We start from the raw sequence: 7,867 nt of genomic DNA, 5'->3' as shown, positions 1-7,867 counted from the left end.
GAGTACATTTTGTGCGGGAAGATTTCACAAACACTTTTTGTCTGTTTTTAAAATGATTTGTGGAGAAATGTGAGAAGCTTTCATCCAGTCTTGAGAAATGTTGGTTATATTTTACTTCGTACATTCCTTTCTATGATCTTTTGCTCCATCTAGTGTCCATAGTGCAGTATTGCGCTATTCTTTCTAAATGAGGTATTACAGGAAAAATTACATTTCCTGACAGACTCCATGGCAGCATAAGCTCAGGTAGCCCCACCTCCTCTCCTACCCTATAGGACTCCACTCCCATAAATCTTTGCTCCTCTTCACCATCAGTGTTCCTTTTTTGTCCTCCTCAAACACACGATGATGTGTTCCTACCAACCTATATCTACTGGATGTCAGGATTGGGTCAGCATGGAGCCTCTGCTAAGCCCTTGCTCTTAGCAGGGTATGGAGGGGGCAATTGAAGAAACCTCTTGCTGGAGCATTTGGTTCTGGCCGAGAAAGCCCAGCTGCTGTGGGTGGCCTGGTATTGCCCGAAAAGTCCGGTGTTGCACCTGCCTGGCCTGCGCCTGTTCCTGGGAGTCTGGGTGGTAATTCCATGTAAAGGGGACCTATGCATCTATATGTTATTTCCTGTCAGTGGGGTCCTGTGCATTCATATTTTTTGTGCACTTATATGTTACCTCCTTCCTTTGTGGCAGCCTTCCCTGTATGCCCCTCTTTTGTTCGGGGGATCGCTTTTCCCTTTTATATTTCCTTCTCTGTTCAGACATTGCCCCCTCCTGCAGCATATTAGTAGATAGCTCTGCCGTTTCTCCTATCTCAGCTGCGGCTTCCGGGTTGCGCGGCGGTCTGCACAAGCGCAGTTGGGTTTGAGTCTCGGTTTTGGTCGCGCATGCGCAGTACAGATGCGTGACGTCACTCGCGTATGCGCGATACGTTCTGGGGTCCAGGAGGCGGCATATTTAAATGTGTGTAGTGCCTGGAAACCGGTGGGAAGGTCTGCAGCAGCATTACAGCTTCCCCAAGCTCCAGGACTTCTGCCTATGAGGTAGGAGGATCCTGGGGATGCTCCTCCACTACCCCCCTCGCTTATCCCCCCCCACCGGCTCCGGGTTACACATTGTTAAGCTTTTCCCTCTCTCTTCAGTTCCTTGTGCCAGCCAAGCCAAGCCCCCCTGTGGCCAGCCCTCTCATACCAGGTGCCCACAGGGTAGATAGGGGGAGGGGAGGCCATAGTTACATAGTTTGTGAGGTTAAAAAAAGACATCATTCCATCCAGTTCAACCTATGATGTGTGTGTGTGTTTGCTGTTAACCGTACATAGTATACCCCTTTATGTTGTGGTCTTTAAGGTGCCCATCTAATAGTTTTTTTTAAACTATTGATGCTCCCTGCTGACACCACTGCTTGTGGAAGAGAATTCTTACTGCTCTGACAGTAAAGAACCCCTTATGTATTTTAAGGTCAAACCATTTTTCCTCTAGTTTTAGTGAGTGACCTCGTGTCTTATTGTATTCCATTTCTCTGAAAAGTTTGTTCCTTGTGTTAGGATCATCACCAGTACAGTATTTTTACATTGATATCATATCCCCTCTCAAGCGTCTCTCCTACAGAGAGAATAAGTTCATTGCCCGTAGCCTTTCCTCATAGCACTCCATTCCCCTAATTATCTTCGTTGCCCTTCTCTGGACTCTCTCCAGTTCCAGCACATCCTTTCTGAGGACCGGTGCCCAGAACTGTACGGAATACTCCAGATGTGGCTGGACCAGAGTCTTGTAGAGTGGGAGAATAATCTCTTAATTGAGTGAATCGCCTTTTTTATACATTCCAGTATTTTGTTGGCTTTGCTTGCAGCGGCTTGGCATTGCATGCCACTGCCAAGCCTGTTGTCCACTAGTACCCCCAGGTCCTTCTCCATCTTAGATTCACCCAGAGGTCCCCCCCCCCCCTAGTGAGTAACTTGCTTTCATGTTTCTGAAGCCATAGTGTATCACTTTACATTTTTTCCCATTAAACCTCATCCGCCATGTAGTTGCCCACCCCATTATTTTGTTCAGGTCCGCTTGTAAGGTTTCTACATCCTGTATAGAAGATATTGGCATGCTTAGTTTAGTATCATCTGCAAATACCGAGATTGTACTAGATATCCCCTCCTCTAGATCTTTTATGAATAAATTAAACAGGATTGGCCCCAGGACAGAACCTTGGGGGGCCCCACTTTCCACACCCGCCCAAACCGAGTACTCCCCATTAATCAGCACCCTCTGGACTCTCCCCTGGAGCCAGTTCTTTATCCAGGTACTCAACCTATGGTCCATACCTATGTACCTTAGTTTGTACAGTAAGCGTTTATGGGGAACGGTGTCAAATGACTTTGCAAAGTCCAGATACAGCACATCCACAGGCTCTCCTTTGTCTAGATTGGTCTGGCAAGAACGATTTTTCATGAACCCATGCTGATTACAACTAATAATACCGTTTTCATTACTAGAGTCTTGTATATAGCCCCTTAACATCCCCTCCAAAATGTTGCAGACTACAGATGTAAGACTGACAGGTCTATAGTTACCCGGGATATATCTTGGCCCTTTTTTAAATATTGGTACCACGTTGGCTTTTTTCCAATCAGCTGGCACCATGCCCGTCTGTAGATTATCCTTAAAGATCAAGAATAATGGTCTGGCTATCACCTGGCTGAGTTCCTTAAGAACCCTCTGATGCAAGCCATCCGGTACCGGTGATTTATTTATGTTAAGTTTCTCTAGTTTAGTTATAAGTCTATCTTCTGTTAACCATGGGGGTACTTCCTGAGGTGTATTATTTAGTTTAGCATTACAAGCTGGGTTAGTTTTTTTTTTTGTTTGGTTTGTTTCTACGTTTTTCTGTAGTTTCTTCCAGCTCTCCCAGGTCTGATCCGCAGCGCAATGCACGCAGAGAAGATCGGCGTTCCACATCGCAACACCGGCACTCCTCCTCCAGATCAAGATGCAGATCCCCCCATAGTCCGGGGGGGGGGGGGCGAGGGCCAGACCTCTTCATCCAGGTTCCATGGCCACTCAGAGCTTCCTTGTGAAAGGAAGTGCTGGGGATGCGGGCTACAGGTTTCGGACGCAGAGTCCTTCTGCAACCGCTGTTACGCCCAAGCAACTGGCGAAAGGGAAAGCTGGGACCAACACCGGGAAGCCGTGGTGCGTAGGGTTCTCAAGGACTCCCTATCCAAATTCAACCGCCCAGGTACATCCGTGGGTCCGCCTGGCTCACCTGAGAGAGAGGACCAGGGTCAAGACTTCTTCGAGTCGTCTCAGCCTAGACGCCCTTCCATCTTACTTTCAGATTCTGACTCTGAGGCGGACGACCCTTGTCTGGGGTTTGATTTTGGTCTTGTTTCCCCCTTGGTGAAAGTCGTAAGGGAAGCTCTTGACTGGGAGGAACCAGCGGTCTCTCCTCCTAAACAGATTTTTTTTTTAAACAGCTGAGTAAGGAACGTTTGAACTTTCCACTCTTGGGGGAGTTGGGCGAGATCATCACTGAAGAGTGGAGCAAGGTGGAAAGGAAGAACTCCATGCTCTCCAAGATGTCGAAACTGTATCCATTCAAGCTGGAAGAGGTTAAACATTTGGAGTCCCTACCTTTGGTGGACGCAGCGGTGATGAGGCTCGTCAAACATGTGACCCTCCCTCTGGAAGACACGGTGTCCTTCAAAGACCCCTTGGAAAGAAGACTTGATTCTGACCTCAGACGGGCCTATCTTATAGTGGGCATGGCCTGCAAGCCAGCCTTAGCTCTGGCTATGGTGTCAAAAGCTATGGAGGTCTGGATCGACGGCCTCGATGAGACCCTCAGGGGGGTCTCAGAGGAAGCAGCAAGATACTCCCCAATTCAGGAGCTGAGGATGGCTGCGGTATTTATGGGGTAGGCATCCATTGACATCCGCCTCCTGGCCCGGGTTATGTTGTCTTCCGTCACCGCTAAGCGTTCCCTTTGGCTCTGACCCTGGGTGGCTGACGCTGCATCCAAGCAGGTTTGGTGCCGGATCCCCTTTGATGGTTCTTCCCTCTTCGGGAACAAACTGGACGCAGCCATAACTTGGGCCACTGGCGGTAGGTCTGGCTTCCTTCCCCAGGACAGACGCTTAGGTGCCCAGAAGCGGGCCCCTCCAAGGAAGCAAAACACGGGTCGTGCCAGGGAGGCGCGTAGCTACAAACCCTGCAAAAGCTTCGGAAGAGGATGGAAGTCCAGGCAGTCCTCTTTTCAGAAGGCCCCCAAAGGAAATTTGTCTGGTGATTGGGAGGCTACTAAATCTTTTTGAGATTGGGCCTGCCCAGGCATTCTGAGTGGGAGCTCATTTGCTCTGCTTATGGAATGTCTGGGCGGCCTTGATTCAGGACCCCTGGGTCTCTCGGGGACACTCCCGGACCTTCAGCAGCACCCCCAGGCTCAGATTCATTCCCACATCTCTTCCTTCTTCTGCAGAAAAAAAACAGATTCTCATTTCTTACGTAGATTCTCTGGTGGCCAAGGAGCCTGTAGTTCCAGTCCCAGAATTGGAAAGGGGACAGGGAGTTTATTCACCCCTCTTCATGGTTCGGAAAAAGACCGTCATTGGAGGCCCGTAATAGACCTTACACACCTCAACAGGTCCATACGAGGAGAAAAATTCAAAATGGAATCTCTGATCACGATCCAGCATTCAGTCCAGCCAGGAGATTGGCTAGCATCTATAGATCTGAAAAATGCCTAGTTTCATGTTCCAGTGGCAAAGGAGTTCCAGCAGTTTCTCCGCTTCGCCATCGGACGAGCCCACCTGCAGTTCACCTGTCTCCCCTTTGGGCTTTCAATGTCGCCTCATATGTTTTCAAAAGTCTTTTTGGCAGTGGTGGCCCTTAATTAGGGTCAGGGGCATCCGATTACATCACTATCTGGACGACTTGCTTCTCCTATCTCAGGACAGGTCTCCGCTTCTTGAACACTTAGATCAAGTGATCTCGGGTCTTCAGGAATTCAGATGGATCCTGAACTTCGGGAAGAGTCACCTGGTACCCACACAATCTCTTGTGTTCCTAGGGGCACTCTTCAACACAGTGGAATGCACCGTCTCCTTGCCCGAGGAGAAAATCGCAGTGGTTCGGGACAGGGTGGCTCTTGCTCTCGCTTTCCCCCGTCTCACTGCTCGGCAGTGCCTGAGGATAATTGGGACTCTGGTAGCTACAGCTCTCATGGTGAAATGGGCGTTATGGAGGTTGTGACCTTTCCAGAGGGGTTTTCTCCAGCAGTGGACATCAGAGAACATGTCCCAACACATATACCTAACCTCAACCATGAAGAGGTGCCTTCCCTGGTGGTTGCTACGGGAGAATCTCCTCAATTGTCATTCCATAGCGCCCGTCTCATGGGTCACAGTGACCTTGGATGCCAGCAGTACCGGGTGGGGAGCCTACCGCCTGTCAGAAGTGGCGCAGGGCAGATGGTCTTTTTCCCTCCCGCGGAGTAGTCTCCAAAGTTCTGGAGCTTCGGGATGCCTTCAAGGCACTGCAGGCCTTTCCCCATCTGATTCAAGGGGCCTCGGTGATGCTCCGACAATACAAAGGCGGTGGCCTATGTGAAAAGGCAGGGAGGAACTCGCAGCCTGTCATTGCTCCAGGAGACGGAGCCAATTATGTCCTAGGCACAAAAGAACCTGTCTAATCTCTCGGGAGCCTATGTTCCGGGAACACAAAACGTGGAAGCGGACTTTCTCTCTCGGATCAGACTCGACAACAAGTGGTCTCTCCATCAGGAAGTCTTCAAGTGGGTCCTATCTCTAGGGTTCTGTCCAGAGGTAGACCTCTTTGCAGCCCCTCAAAACAAGAAGCTTTTAAAATATTACACAAGATTCCGAGATCCTCGGGCCTTCGAAGTGGATGCTCTCACAGACGGCTGGAAATTTCACAGAGCCAATGCCTTCCCACCAGTCCCAATAATTCTCCAGTTCCTCCGGAGACTGAGAATGGAAGCAGTGGAGATCCTAGCAATAATCCCGTACTGGCCCAACAGGCCCTGGTTCCCTCTGTTGACACTTCTCAGTTACCGGGATCCAATCTCTCTGCCTCTCAGGCCGATGCTACTGTCTCAAGGTCCTACACTGCATCCATGCCCGGCACATCTGCATCTCAAGGTTTGGTTCTTGAGAGGGGGAGGTTGGAGGCCCTGGGATGTCCAGTAGAGGTGATTCCCACACTTCTGAATGCCAGAAGGAGTAGCACCAATAGGGTCTATGAGAGAATATGGTCCAAGTTCTCAAGCCATCAAGCTCCTAGGTCCAGTTCAGGAGAAGCCCCTACAGTCCAGGACATTTTGGAGTTCTTGCAGTCTGGCCTAGATCTGTCTTTGACGGTCAGCTCGCTCCGAGTACTGAATTTCAGCATTCATGGGAGCATCGTGGGCCAAGCACCTGCTGGTCCGGCAGTTCTTCAAGGACACAATTAGGCTTCGGCCTCAAAGGAAACCAAGATTCCCCAAATGGGACCTTCCTCTAGTTCTGGACTTCTTCTCATCACTCAGTACGGCTTCTTTATCAATCAAAGAGCTCACTCTCAAGACAGTGTTTTTGGTGACTATTACCTCCACTAAGAGGGTCTCCGAGATCCAGAACCTGGGTTCAAAAGAGCCTTTCTTAACCTTTTTTCTGGCTAGAGTGGTCTTAATCCCTATGCTGGGGTCAAATTACAAGGTTACTTCTGTTTTTCACGAGAACCTAGACATTGTCCTTCCAACCTTCAGGTCTGGTGAAGATTCTTTGGTCCATCCTCCTTGATGTAGGTGATACCCTGAAACAATATCTGGCAGCCACTTCTTCCTTTCGTCAGTCAGATTTTCTTTTCGTCCTTCTTCATGGGAAGAAAAAAGGAATGCGTGCTTCATCTAGAGTGGTGGCTGCATGGATTATCCAGGCTATTCAGTGGGCGTACAGAGCAAAGGGCTAGGCTCCTCTGGAGGCGGTAACGGCACATTTAACACGAAGTGTCTCTACGTCATAGGCAGTCTTTAGGCACGTCACTCCTGAAGTGATCTGCAGGGCAGCTTCTTGGTTGTCTATCAATACCTTTCTGTCTCATTATTGTGTTGACCTGGCTGCCTTATCTTCTGTTAATTTTGGTGTTCAAGTGCTGTCAGTTGATGGTACTAATTAAATGTTTTGTTCAGCATCTTCCCACCTGGGAGTGTATGGCAAGTTATTTCCCGAGCGTATGCTGCCAGAGTCTGTCAGGAAAATGGAAAATTGTCTATCAAATACTTGATATAATTTTCCTTTCCTGATGGACTCCATGGCAGCAGGAGTCCCCTCCCAGTTCCTGAGTAGGCTAGTTACAGAACACAGATGCTGAAGAGGAGCAAATATTTATGGGAGTGGAGTCCTATAGGGTAGGAGAGGAAGCGGGGCTACCCGAGCGTATGCTGCCATGGAGTCAGTCGGGAAAGGAAAGTTACGGTAAGTATTTGATTGACAATTTTCAGTTATTATGGGCACTAGATGGATCTGATGATCATAGGAAATCACTGTATTACCTTGAATATAGCAGTCATATTTGGTGGGCAAATGCATGTCACATTCTTCCAGCTTTTCTTTATAAATAGTCCCTTTCATTTCCTTTATGGTTACATGAGTACAGTAGAAATCAGAGAACATAAATGATCTAAACCAACAATATTAAACCCACCATGGATTTATAACAGAAGATACCACATTTGTCCAATAGATGGCACTAAGTATAATAAAAATGAATGCCATCTAGTGGCTGAATGCAACATTTTCAATTTTAAATCAATGTCATACATTGGGCCAGCACAGCAGATAGCCTAATAACATTTATTTTGTTCAACCCCCATTAACACAGAAGGA

At 48.5% G+C, this 7,867-nt stretch overlaps 1 protein-coding gene across 1 annotated transcript in view; it reads right to left on the bottom strand.

The window, feature by feature from the left end:
- LOC309550279 (uncharacterized protein) overlaps window positions 1-7,867 on the bottom strand; it is a gene marked incomplete at both ends in the record, with an annotated part of 314,622 nt that overhangs the window by 240,698 nt on the left and 66,057 nt on the right.

This window comes from Pelophylax lessonae, assembly GCF_965119305.1.
Source record: "Pelophylax lessonae genome assembly, chromosome: 3".
NCBI classification, from domain to species: Eukaryota; Metazoa; Chordata; class Amphibia; order Anura; family Ranidae; genus Pelophylax; species Pelophylax lessonae.
Note: the sequence above shows the minus strand (reverse complement) of the source record. Positions and strands in the feature narration are given on the sequence as shown.